The sequence below is a fragment of the Ovis canadensis genome, chromosome 6 (genome assembly GCF_042477335.2).
Source record: "Ovis canadensis isolate MfBH-ARS-UI-01 breed Bighorn chromosome 6, ARS-UI_OviCan_v2, whole genome shotgun sequence".
Classification (NCBI taxonomy): domain Eukaryota; kingdom Metazoa; phylum Chordata; class Mammalia; order Artiodactyla; family Bovidae; genus Ovis; species Ovis canadensis.
The window spans coordinates 47,657,165-47,670,912 of record NC_091250.1 but is presented as its reverse complement, the minus strand read 5'-3'; the positions used below and the strand labels follow the sequence as shown (position 1 = coordinate 47,670,912).

The 13,748-nt window shown below is 38.6% G+C and overlaps 1 protein-coding gene and 1 pseudogene across 3 annotated transcripts in view; both read left to right on the top strand.

Moving 5' to 3' along the window:
* Positions 1–13,748, top strand: part of GRID2 (glutamate ionotropic receptor delta type subunit 2) — a 1,666,133-nt gene that overhangs the window by 1,055,979 nt on the left and 596,406 nt on the right. The gene's annotated exons all lie outside the window — the stretch shown is intronic.
* On the top strand, positions 148–939 carry LOC138442826 (DNA replication licensing factor MCM4 pseudogene; annotated as a pseudogene).

Below are 13,748 nucleotides of genomic sequence, written 5' to 3'. Positions count from 1 at the left end.
GATTCTCCAGGCAGGAATACTGAAGTGGGTGGACATTTGCTTCTCCAGCGGATCTTCCCAACCCAGGGATCCAACCCAGATCTCCTGTACTGCAGGCAGATTGTTTATCATCTGAGCCACCAGGGAAGCCCATTGACTCTCAGTGTAATGCTAAAAATAAATAAATTAATAAAACACACATTTAGAAATATCCAGTGACAACATACGTTATTATCAAAGTTCAGTTTTAGCTTCCTTGTGTTAGACCTCAGGTTAGAGCCTGTGGCAGGCATCTGGCTCTCTACCGCATGACTCTGTACCTCCAGAGCAGGAAGCAAGCAAAAGAGTGCATGGATACAGACATGCTGAAGGGCCATGCTTCACAGCACTGGATGCCGAGGTTGACTTAGGAAGCCAGTCAGGCTGTCCCTGAAGCTCCAGGAGTGGAGGGATGGTTTTTGCATATCCTCAACAGCAGAAGTCATTAAAATGGCTTAGCTGAAGCCCATGCCAAAGTATGATTTTCAAATAAAGTTGAAGTAAAGAAACAGACCTCCATAAAGAGGCTATTAGCAGTATGCTGTTAACCCCTAGACTGGCATTGTGGACATATCTATTATTACTAGAGAAATGAGCACCATCTGTCCTAAATGGAAAGAAGAGTTAGCTGAAGCACTGAGAAAATTTATTTTACCTAAGAATAAAACACCAGGCCAAAGATACTCATAACTTTTGCAAGATGTTGGGGGACAATCTAACACAGCAATTACCAAAGATATTATATTTGACAAAGCATGGTGCGCCTTGGCCGATGACAATTTTTTGGTGGTGATTGAAAAAGCTACTTGCTTGCTCTGGAGCTCTGGTGAGCAGTGCAGTGTGTTCAGTTCCGCTGCACTTGGTCACTGCCCTTGCAGCCATATATTTATGGTAGAGGTGCCAACAGAAAGACATTCTTAGTCTCTGTTTGGTTTCATAAAATTTTTCTAGCCTGGGTTCAGTTTTTCTTAGTAAAATGTGTTTTCTTTTTTGTTGTTTTTTCCCCCACATTTTGTAATAAGTAAAAACATGGTTCCAATTTACAATATATACAGTTGAGATAATTTTCTTGAAGTGTCTTTTTTTAGCAACAGGACTTTGAATCTATATAGATAGCGGGATATCAATCTTTTTTGAAGATGGCATCCTGGGTCATAGCTTTTGTGTTTAACTTCCTAATAGCAATCATCCATATGCTTGGGGTTTTTATAATATGAAATAAGGCTTAGACAGAGTCATTTTCCCTGTTAAAGCACTCGCTGTATTTCCTCAGAGGCTTGTTCTCATGGCTACTATAAAATCAGAATTAAATGATAGGAAATGATTACGTTCTAGGTTAATTTCTGCCATTTTATCCTAAGATATAAAGCTTTTCCCCAAATAAATGATAGAATTTTAAAAATAACAATAAAAGAAAACTTTTATTGGCTAATTACTTTAGTTTCCAGTTCCAAACTTGTATAATTTTGGTGATAAACACCATCTTGGTTTAATAAAAATGCTACAGTGTTCTGCTGTTAAATATATCAAGGGCATAATTTGAAAAGAGATTTTTTAGATTGTGTAAAGACTGTATTCTCTTTTTATACTTAAAATTTTATTAATTCATGCAATTCTAGAATAGCAAGATAAAATAAACTTAATCTAACGGACATGACTGAAGCGACTTGGCAGCAGCAGCAGCAACTTATTTTCTGCAATTTTAAGGTAGAGAAAACTGAGTCTCAGAAAAAAATAAATGAATTATTAAGGGCTGGTTACGCAGCAAATCAGTTTTAAATATCAAGATTTCTGGTTTCCTGTTTTATGTTCTAGTTACCATACAATTTATCTGTTTTGTCGTTCTTGGAAGTAGTGTCTGTTTACTACAAATCAAAATTATTGAATCTTCCCAATTGGCACAATGGTAGAGAATTCCTCTGCCAATGCAGGAGGCACAGGACATGCAAGTCTGATCACTGGGTTGGGAAGATTCCTTGAAATAGGAATTGGCAACCCACTCCAGTATGCTTGCCTGGAAAATTCCATGGACAGAGGAGCTTGGAGGGCTACCATACAGGGAGTTGCAAAGAGTTGGACACGACTGAGCACAAGCTCAGCAAAGAAAATACATGAACACATACCAAGAATCAGGGGTAGAGGCACCATGTGTTGATATTATATAAACAATACTTTATTTTTAATATGGCCTTTTCAGATTCCCTGAAGTTAGTGTGTACATTGATGAGTCTGTAAAAGACTATTCCAAAACCCTTGACTGCATTTTTTAACAACTCTTTGGGTGAAAAGTTTATTTTCACATGTATGCATTCTTTATTATAAGATGCTACATTTAAATGTATATTTTGGTAAAGAGTTTTCAGACTGTGTAATTTAAGTTTGTTGATGTTACTTACCCTGCAGCAAGCTTTCAAACATTTTAAACAAAATAAGTAAAGCAAATACAAGCAGGACTGCTCTGGAAGAGAGTGGGAGAGAGTCTCCAGATGGACTCCCACCACGATCAGTTCTCAGAACCACAGTCTGAAAATCAGTTCCCTGGAATATTTAGAAGTCAGTTTAATCTGTTATCCATATAGCCGTACTGCCTTTCTTACAGGTTGTGAAATAGCATTACACCCATGTAACGTGGGTATGTTATTTTTATTTACAGACTTGCTCTATGATTAAATAGCCTTTCCTATTTTTTTCTTACTGTTAATTTTATAACAGTTTCCAAGAATACACTTTGTTCATTCATACATTCATCATTCTTTTAACAGATATTGATCAAATGCCTGTAACATGGACTCTATTGTCAATGCTTTTGTGTGATTTCCCAAAAAGCTATTTAGAACCTAGTTGTGAATAATGGCTAATAAGTATACACAAAGATATACTCTAAGGTGAGAGATAATAAAGAGCCTCAAATGTGGTAAAAATAGAATTCTACGGAATCTTAGCAGAGTCCACTATGTGTGATGCAAATTGGATCCATGCTTCATGGCTCAGGTATTCCTTTTAGGGAGGACACGCAGCTGAGTTCATCTAGGACCTCCCTGGGCAGAGGGGTTCTGCTCTACTCCTTTTCTGGAAGAGCATGTGCACATTGGCTGGTCACTGCAGAACTGGGAAGGTCTGAGTGCCTGGCCTCCATCTGGGTTAACTATGAAGAGATACTGCACCTACAGACTGGCTCATGGGATCACCTGAGCTGCTGTAGAAGTTGTGCTGCACTTAAACCTTTCTTTCTGTCCATTCCCCCTTGTCACATTCCCTTGCATATACTTTCCATAGGAGCACTTCAAGGAACCCTTCTAGACACCAGCAAATCGCCATCTCAGAGCTGTTTCCTGAGGAACCTGACCCCAAACCAAGAAAAAAATCAGAAAAAATGGCGTAGAACTGGTAGCCTCTTAACTTGAAAATCAGTCCATGTTGCGAAGAGTCAGACAGGACTTAGTGACTAAACAACAAAGAATCTAAAGTTACGGAGAGGCACATATTTCCGGTGGTAGAAGCACTGTAGCTGACATACCTGTTGCAATAAATCACATAGACACTGACAAAGATTGATGAATTTACCTGAGTGCACAGAACACGTAGAGTAGTTGAGACTGGAAAAAGATTGAGGAAAGGAATTAATTTTGTAGGTAAATGAAAGATCTTAAAGAATTCGAGGGCATAGATAAATGACAGAATCAGAGCTGAGTTTTAGAAAGAAGATGCTTACATCTTTTGTTTAATTAAAGGACAAACTAAGAAAACTATTACAAAAATATGTGACATATAAAAGCACTGACATTTTACATGTATTCGATACAAATAAGCCTAACAAGATTTGATAGATCCTTAAATCAAATATTTCCATATTGGTTTAATTGATCAATTTCTACTAAATCCTTTGTGGTAGTTATTTTCAGTACCTAATGCGGGAAAATAGAATATATCAACATGTGTGTCTATATCTCAGATCTTTTAATATCAACTTGATCCGTGTTGATACATATTATCCTAAAAGAGATACACTGATACATATTGATATCTAAAAGAGTATTCTTTAAAAAGGCAAAAATATTAAAAATAATTCTTATATATTCATATGTATTCGTTCAAGTATTTATTGAGTACTACTACCATATGCTGTACTGTGAGATCACAGAAAAAGGAAAAGAAATAGAAATATCAAAAATAATTATGAGTGATCAGTTTGACAAAAGGGGAGATACCAACTGTTCTGGAAGCATGTGACTGGAGGATCTACTTAGCATAAGAGTGATAGATAAGCAGAAACATTTATGATGAATAAGCGTTATCCAGAAAAGGAAAGAGGAGTGTATTGCATATGTTGCAGGGTTATAGAGGAGAATATCTGATGCAAGAGCAACACAATGTAAGTAGGTTTGGAGGAAAAAAGAGTTTGGCATATTTGAGCATCTGAAAAAAGACTGAGGGGGCTGGAATAGAAACACAACAGGAACATGGTTCTTCATTAGCTAAAACAGATAGACAAGGGAAAGATTATGAAAGGTTTCGTAGACTATGATAAAGTTCCTAAGCTTTATCTGATGCGCCCTATTTGGTATAGAGTCAGATCCGAAGTTGCTGGAGCAGAAGCCCTGAAGTCTGGGTCGGAGATGACTCCTTTCCCTTTAAGTCAGTGTTCTCCGCTCCCACAGCTCTGGGATCCCGGCCCCACGGGAGAGCAGTGCTGGAGCAGCAAGGGCCCATGTGGGCTCTCAGAGCATTGTAGGGCATGGGTTACAGGAGGTTGGCTGTAGACAGAGACCCAGGCTGCCTCTGATGGTGACACCTGTGTAAGTGCCAACAAAGGCTGCCCCCTCCCTGCCTAGATGCTGCTCCAGGTCTGAGTCTCCTCTGTGTTCCAATGCTTAGCTCTTTCGTCAGTCATGGTGGTCCTCGATCCAGTGCAGAACTGAGTCATGAAATAAGCAATGTTGGAGCATTCGATAGGCTCAGGCTGGGGCCTGTGCTAGGTCGGTAGCAGAAAACTGGGCAGCCGCTAGTAGTCTCACACTGCCCTCTCTGCCCTGCCTTGGGAGCAAGCCAGAGCATGCACACCCTTCACAGGCTCAGTCCAGGCTGCCCATAGCCCTCCTCCTCAGCAGCCCTCCACCAAGGGGGGCAGGTCTGCCCTTTGTCAGACCCCAGGCCTGGGGAGCCCAATATCGGATGTAAATTGCTCACGCCCCAGGGAGGATGTCTGCCCTTGTGATCTCACTTTTCCTTTGAGTCCCTTCCCAGGGTCACAGGTCCTAACCTGATTGTTTCTCTTCTCTTCCTACCTGATTACATGTGAATTCTTTCTTACTGCCTTGGTTTTATGAGTCTGTCTGCCATTTTCCAGTTAGTTTTCAGTAAGAGTAGTTCCACGTGTAAATATATTTTTGATGTGCTCCTAAGGGAAGTTTTGTAAGAAATAAGTCTTTCTTACTTCTTCTGTATTCTTACTTCTGTATTGTCTTACTCCTTTGTCCTGATTGATCTCCCCTTGTTGACTTTTAAAATTTGTATATTTAGAGTAACATAAATATATTATTTGCTTTTTGTGTTAAGCACTGTGTACCATTTAAAACTATAAACCTGAAAGAGAAAGAAAGAGAATTTAGGAAAACATAATGTGACTTAACAGAAACAATACTGACTTGGAATATGAGATAACTTTTTGACAGAAACGGGTACAAATAAACTTTTTGCCACAAGAGCTTTGAAACATGCAAATCAGTATCCTTAGAATAATCTTCTTCTGGACCCATCAATGTTCCCTGCAAATTCAGGGCATTTGAATCATAAAGTGGATAAAACGGTATCTATTCTGATTTAATTTAGTTCAACAGACATCTTTTGAGCAAACAGTGTGATTTGCATATGTTATATTGGACACACAGCTTACATGATCTAGAGGAAGAATATCAGGCACAATTTGAAGGCTTTAGTTCAGGTTCCTCAAATACCTAGTTGTCTGGGAATTGGTTTCTTTTCTGTGATGTAAGTAGTATGACGAGAATGTTAGTAGGTTCCTATTTCCTGCTCAGTTTGCTTCAAGTTTCTATTATGAAGGAATACTTGAGTGTATATGTATGCTTATAAGCATGAATATATATGCTTAGTCACTTAGTCTTGTCTGACTCTTGGTGACCCTTTGGATTGTAGCCCACCAGACTCTTCTGTCCAAGGAATTCTCTAGGCTACAACACTGGAGTGGGTTGCTATCTCCTTCTCCAGGGGATCTTCCCAGCCTAGGGATTGATCCTGGAACTTCTGTATTGCCAGCAAATTCTTTACCCACTGAGCCATCAGAAGTGGTGAATGAATATATCTATATCTATGTACACATATACATATGCATAAATGTTATATGGCAACTCAGCTTTTCCTAATCATTTTGCACAAATACTTATGTTTTATTATTTATTTATTTATTTATTTTTGGCATATTGTATTCTAGTACTTTGGAGAAGGTAATGGCACCCCACTCCAGGACTCTTGCCTGGAAAATCCCATGGATGGAGGAGCCTGGTAGCCTGTAGTCCATGGGGTTGCTAAGAGTCGGACATGACTGAGCGACTTCACTTTCACTTTTCACTTTCATGCATTGGAGAAGGAAATGGCAACCCACTCCAGTGTTCTTGCCTGGAGAATCCCAGGAATGGGGGAGCCTGGTGGGCTGCTGTCTGTGGGGTCGCACAGAGTCAGACATGACTGAAGTGACTTAAAAAAAATTCTAGTACTTATATATAAATTCTGTCTCTTTTTGAAGTATAAAATATAGTATTTTCTTTCTCTAAGGGATTTTTCCTTACCGAAATTAACTGAAGAAACAAGGGCATCAGGACACACTAGCCTTGCTGGGCTAGTTTATTTACCAGGGTGTCTTTAGTTATCAAGCATTTCTGTAGGTTCCAAAACCTAGGAATATGTATAAGGAAATTAGACAAGTGTCATAAATATTTGATGTTTCCTATTACCTTCCAAAAGTATCTCTCAATTACTTTCCAGTTTCAAAAATAGGAATAAACCCTTCAGCCTCATAAGAGACTAAAATAAATACTTAGTAGATTTTTTTTCTTCTTTTTTCCAACTTATCCTATCCATAAGGGAGCATCAAACTTAAGCCTTTTCAAGAACTGATTATCCAGTGGTAAATTATTCCCAACCTTTGATCTACTCTTTCCTTTTCTGTTCTGCTTTTTATATTTGAGGCACACTGGTATTTCTATATAATGTGTATGATGAAATCCAAACTAATTTTACTTGATATTTTTCAAAAGGTTTACTCTGGAGGCAATTATTACTGTCAGTTTAATGGACATTTAAAAATTATCTGTATGCGTTATTCATACTATTAATGTCCCATTAGCTTATTTTGTTTAGAATCAGCTGGATCAAGAGATGAAAAGACTGCAACTATGCATGCACAAAGATAATGACTGCTCATTACCACCTGGCCAGCACACATTTTTACCAGTGCTCTCATTTCAACGTTGATCTGGGGATAGATGGAAAAAAAGAAGCTCAAAAACATGAGAATATTCTTAGGCAACCAAATAGCAGAGAGTTCAAGTCTGAGTCAGTTAAGCAGGGGCTTCAGTTAAAGGGTTTATTTGCTTGAAATATTAACCTCTCAAACATCCTTCATGCTACATGAAGAAAAGTTTTACTGATTACACATGCTAACAGGTCATTAAGAAAATAACATAAAGCAAGTAAATTATGAAGAAAAAAAGTGAAAAAAGGTAAGTGGGGGCCACAGGAAATTCAATGTGGGTTCACTGGTTTATGGAATTCTGTAACGTGTGCAGTGTGAGCTAAAGCGGCCCATCTTGCTCAGTGCCAGCTACGAGCCAGACAAGAGACTGGCCCGCAATGGCTTTGAGTGTCGACAGGGAATAATGATAATACAGTGCCAGGCAGTCTGGTTATCCAAAGTTTAGAATTTTCAGGAGGACAGCATTTAGGCAATGTAGCAATCATATTGATATGTGTATTGATACCCTCCTTTTCCTGGAAATAAAGTGCTGTCAGACATGTAAGATTCTGATATAATTGGAAATATTACTGAAGTAGATGTGTGATTGAAAGCATAAAAAGCACTTATAAAAAGATTCCTGAATACCAGTGGTTTAAATTTCATTTAGTAATACAAGCTATATTCGTCGATCAAATTCCTACAGTATTTCTCATTTGGAGATATTTATGATAATCAGATCCACTGTTCGTAAACCCCAGTCTTTAAAACTTTGATAATTGGGCTCCTTGAACTATTAGTACTGAGTGAATTACAGTATCAGATTCCCTTATCAGAATAGGATAGTTTACCCGTATCAAAGATAAAGGCAATCAAGAGACACTGACAAGGGAGAGAGAGCTCATTTGAAATTCTGCATGGCTCTGCAAGTCCTTTCTCCCCACATCAGACATACATGTATGTTCTGTGTCCATTAAAAAAAAAAGGCTTTGAAAGCCTATATCACACCATAGGGAGCATTTACATTATGAAATATCTTTGTTTTTGCCCTAGAAAGTATAAAGCTTTAGCAGGGAGCCATAAACCATTAGTCCATAGATTCGGAGTTTGTTTACTATAATAATTCTTTATAATGGAACATCTTGCTAAGGACTTTTATAGATAAGACATTTCTTCCTAGTAAATATTACTCGTCCCTTTACCTGGAGTTGCAGTTGACAAGGGCATTAGACTCATTTACCTCCTTTTATCTCACTCCCCTGGGCTGCTCTATGAGCACATCCACAAATACACATATCAAAAAGGGGGTGGACAGAACCTAGACGATCTGCTTTAACTCTTTACTCCCCAAATACTAGTCAAAGAAATATGTGCTGTGCTTAGTTGCTCAGTTGTTTCCAACTCTTTGTTACCCCATGGACTGTAGAACACCAGGGACCTCTGTCCATGGGGATTCTCCAGGCAAGAATACTGGAGTGGGTTGCCATGCAATGAAATATAACTGAATCAAATTAACAAAAGCATTTTCCAAAGCTATGTAAATCTCCAAGCATATCAGTTTTGCAATCCTCATAAACTTTAGTTGAAAAAAAAACAGGAACATGATTATAATTTCTAGAGGAATTATAAACCAAAAAATTAAATAATCATGGAGATAATCATGATTATGATCATACTAATTAAGCTCTCATAATTTATCAAACAAAGTTCTATATTATTTACATTATAATCTTCCCAGGTACATACTATTATTTTGCATTTAACAGATGTAGAATTTGGGACTTAGAGAAATTAAAATGACTTAGCCAGGTTTATACAGCTAGTAGACTCCACTACATTGATAAAATCCAGGAATTCAGTTCAGTTCAGTTCAGTCACTGAGTCATGTCCGACTCTTTGCGACCCTATGGACTGCAGCAGGACATGCCTCCCTGTCCATCACCAACTCCCAGAGTTTACTCAAACTCATGTCCATTGAGTTGGTGATGCCATCCAACCATGTCATCCTCTGTCATCCCCTTCTCCTCATAACTTCAATCTTTCCCAGCATCAGGGTCTTTTCAAATGAGTCAGTTCTTCGCATCAGGTGGCCAAAGTATTGCAGTTTCAGCTTCAGCATCATTTCTTTAGGGTGGACTAGTTGGATCTCCTTGCAGTCCAGGGGACTCAAGAGTCTCCTCCAACACCACAGTTCAAAAGCATCAATTCTTTGGGACTCAGCTTTCTTTATAGTCCAACTCTCATATCCATACATGACTACTGGAAAAACCATAGCTTTGACTAGACGGACCTTTGTTGGCAAAGTAATGTCTGCTTTTTAATTTGCTGTCTAGGTTGGTCATAACTTTTCTTCCAGGGAGCAAGTGTCTTTTAATTTCATGGCTCCAGTCGCCATGTGCAGTGATTTTGGAGCTCAAAAAAATAAAATCTCTCACTGTTCCCACAGTTTCTGCATCTATTTCCCATGAAGTGATGAAACCAGATGCCATGATGTTAGTTTTCTGAATATTGAGTTTTAAGCCAACTTTTTCACTCTTCTCTTTCACTTTCATCAAGAGGCTCCATAGTTCTTCACTTCCTGCCATAAGGGTGGTGTCGTCTGCATATCTAAGGTTATTGATATTTCTCCCAGCAATCTTGATTCCAGCATGTGCTTCATCCAGCCCAGTGTTTCTCATGATGTACTCTGCATATAAGTTAAATAAGCAGGGTGACAATATACAGCCCTCAGGTACTCCTTTCTCTATTTGGAACCAGTATGTTGTTCCATGTTCAGTTCTAACTGTTGCTTCCAGACCTGCATACATGTTTCTCAGGAGGCAGGTTAGGAGGATTTGGTATTGCCATATTTTGAAGAATTTTCATAGTTTCTTGTGATCCACATAGTCAAAGGCTTTGGCATAGTCAATAAAGCAGAAATAGATGTTTTTCTGGAACTCTCTTGCTTTTTCAATGATCTAGCGGTTGTTGGCAATTTGATCCTGGGTCTCTCTGCCTTTTCTAAATCCAGGTTGAATATCTGGAAGTTCACAGTTCATATACTGTTGAAGCCTGGCTACGAGAATTTTGAGCATTACTTTGCTACTATGTTAGATGAGTGTAATTTTGCAGTAGTTTGAGCATTCTTTGGCATTTCCTTTCTTTTGGATTGAAATGAAAACTGACCTTTTCCAGTCCTGTGGACACAGCTGAGTTTTCCAAATTTGATGGCATATTGAGTGTAGCACTTTCACAGCATCATCTTTTACGATTTGAAATATGACTTCAAAATTTGGCAATCAGGAAATCTGACTTCAAAACTCATGCTGTTGACTGTTTAATCACATATGAGAAGAGGACAGGTAATTCAAATTTATAAATTTTGATAATAAAACTGGATAATAAGAGAGAAGCTATTCAAAAATAACAGTGAAGGATCGGTTTTATTGATTATTGTTGGAAAAATGAAATTGATTAAATATTGAAATGAACGAATGAGGAATAATTTGTTTGAATGGCTGCTGTGAGCTCAGTGTCATGTGATGGGCTCCAAGACACAGATGAAGCAGGAGGCATAGCAGACAGTATAAAACCTGCCTAACTCAACTTGAAGTTGAGTTAGAGATTATGGCAAATGAGATATTTTTAAGTACCAACATTACAGAGGTCAAAATGAAGCAGCTCAAAGGCTAACAGAATTTTGCCAAGAGAACGCACTGGTCATAGCAAACACCCTCTTCCAACAACACAAGAGACTACACATGGACATCACCAGATGGTCAGCACCGAAATCAGATTGGTTATATTCTTTGCAGCCAAAGATAGAGAAGCTTTATACAGTCAGCAAAAATAAGACTGGGAGCTGACTGTGGCTCAGATCATGGAACTCCTTATTGCCAAACTGAGACATAAATTGAAGAAAGTAGGGAAAACCACTAGACCGTTCAGGTATGACCTAAATCAAATTCCTTACAGTTATACAGTGAAAGTGGCAAGTAGATTCAGAGGATAAGATCTGATAGAGTGCCTGAAGAACTGTGGATGGAGGTTCGTGACATTGTACAGGAGGCAGTGATCAAGACCATTCCCAAGAAAAAGAAATGCAGAAAGGCAAAATTGTTGTCTGAGGAGGCCTTACAATTATCTGAGAAAAGAAAAGGAGCGAAGGCAAAGGAGAAAAGGAAGATATACCCATTTGAATGCAGAGTTCCAAAGAATAGCAAGGAGAGTTAAGAAAGCCTTCCTCAGTGATCAGTGGAAGGAAATAGAGGAAAACAATAGAATGGGAAAGACTACAGATCTCTTCAAGAAAATGAGAGATACCAAGGGAACATTTCATGCAAACGTGGGCACAATAAAGGACAGAAATTGTATGGATCTAACAGAAGCAGAAGATATTAAGAAGAGGGGGAAAGAATACACAGAAGAACTATACAAAAAAGATCTTCTTGACCCAGATAACCACAGTGCTATGGTCACTCACCTAGAGCCAGACATCCTGGAATGCAAAGTCAAGTGGGCCTTAGGAAGCATCACCATGAACAAAGCTAGTAGAAGTGATGGAATTCCAGTTGAGCTATTTCAATTTATAAAAGATGATGCTGAGAAAGTGCTGCACTCAACATGCCAGCAAATTTGGAAAACTCAGCAGTGGCCATAGGACTGGAAAAGATCAATTTTCACTCCAGTCCCAAAGAAAGGCAATGCCAAAGGATGTTTAAACTACAGCACAATTGTGCTCATATCACATGCTAGCAAAGTAATAATCAAAATTCTCCAAGCCAGGCTTTAACAGGACATGACCTGTGAACTTCCAGATGTTCAAGCTGAATTTAGAAAAGGCAGAGGAACCAGGTATTAAATTTCCAACATCCACCGGAACATCAAAAAAGCAAGAGAGTTCCAGAGAAACATCTGCTTTATTGACTATGCCAAAGCCTTTCACTGCGTGGGTCACAAGAAACTGAAAATTCTTAAAGAGATTGGAATACGAGACCAACTGACCTGCCTCCTGAGAAAACTGTATGCAGGTCAGGAAGCAACAGTTAGAACTGGGCATGGAACAACAGACTGGTTCTAAATAGGAAAAGGAGTACCTCAGGGTTGTATATTGTCACCCTGCTTATGTAACTTATATTCAGAGTACATCATGAGAAATGCTGGACTGGATGAAACAGATGCTAGAATCAAGATTGTTGGGAGAAATATCAATAACCTCAGATATGCTGATGATACCATCCTTATGGCAGTAAGCGAAGAAGAACTAAAGAGCCTCTTGATGAAAGTGAAAGAGAAGAATTGAAAATTTGGCTTAACACTCAATATTCAGAAAACTAAGATCATGGCATCTGGTTTCATCACTTCATAGCAAATAGATGCAGAAACTGTGGGTACAGTGAGAGATTTTATTTTGGGGGGCTTAAACTCACTGCAGATGGTGACTACAGCCATGAAATTAAAAGACACTTGCTCCTTGGAAGAAAAGTTATGACCGACCTAGACAACATATAAAAGAAGCAGAGATATTACTTTGCCAACAAAGGTCCATCTAGTCAAAGCTATGGTTTAGTCATATATGGATGTGAGAGTTTGACTATAAAGAAAGCTGAGCACTGAGAAACTGATGCTTTTGAACTGTGATGTTGGAGGAGACTCTTGAGAGTCCCTTGGACTGCAAGGTGATCCAACCAGTCTATCCTAAAGGAAATCAGTCCTGAATATTCATTAGAAGGACTAATACTGAAGCTGAAACTGCAATATTTTCACCACCTGATGTGAAGAACTGACTCACTTGAAAAGACTGATGCTGGGAAGGATTGAAGTCATGAGGAGAAGGGGATGACAGGATGAGATGGTTAGATGGCATCACCGACTCAATGGACATGAGTTTGAATAAACTCTGGGAGTTGGTGATGGACAGGGAAGCCTGGCGTGCTGCACTCCATGAGGTCACAAAGAGTTGGACATGACTGAGCAAATGAAGTGATTACATAGGTGAAAATTGAAGCAATTTACAAACTGTAATAATTTGTCCAAATATATATGATTATCAGACCAAAATTCTAAGTTAGAAATAGTTTAGGGGTGACTCAGAATGTTATATTCATTTGTAAAATCCTAAATAATGTGAAGGCTGATAAACTCAACTGAGAAAAGAATGATAAACAAGAAAGCGAAGTCTGACCTACATTGCCATCTGTTGGAAAAGTGAACATCTGTTAAGTTGAATGAAAGATGAAGCTTGGAAATTCCCAGTGAATCACAATAGCTAGAACTACTGTTT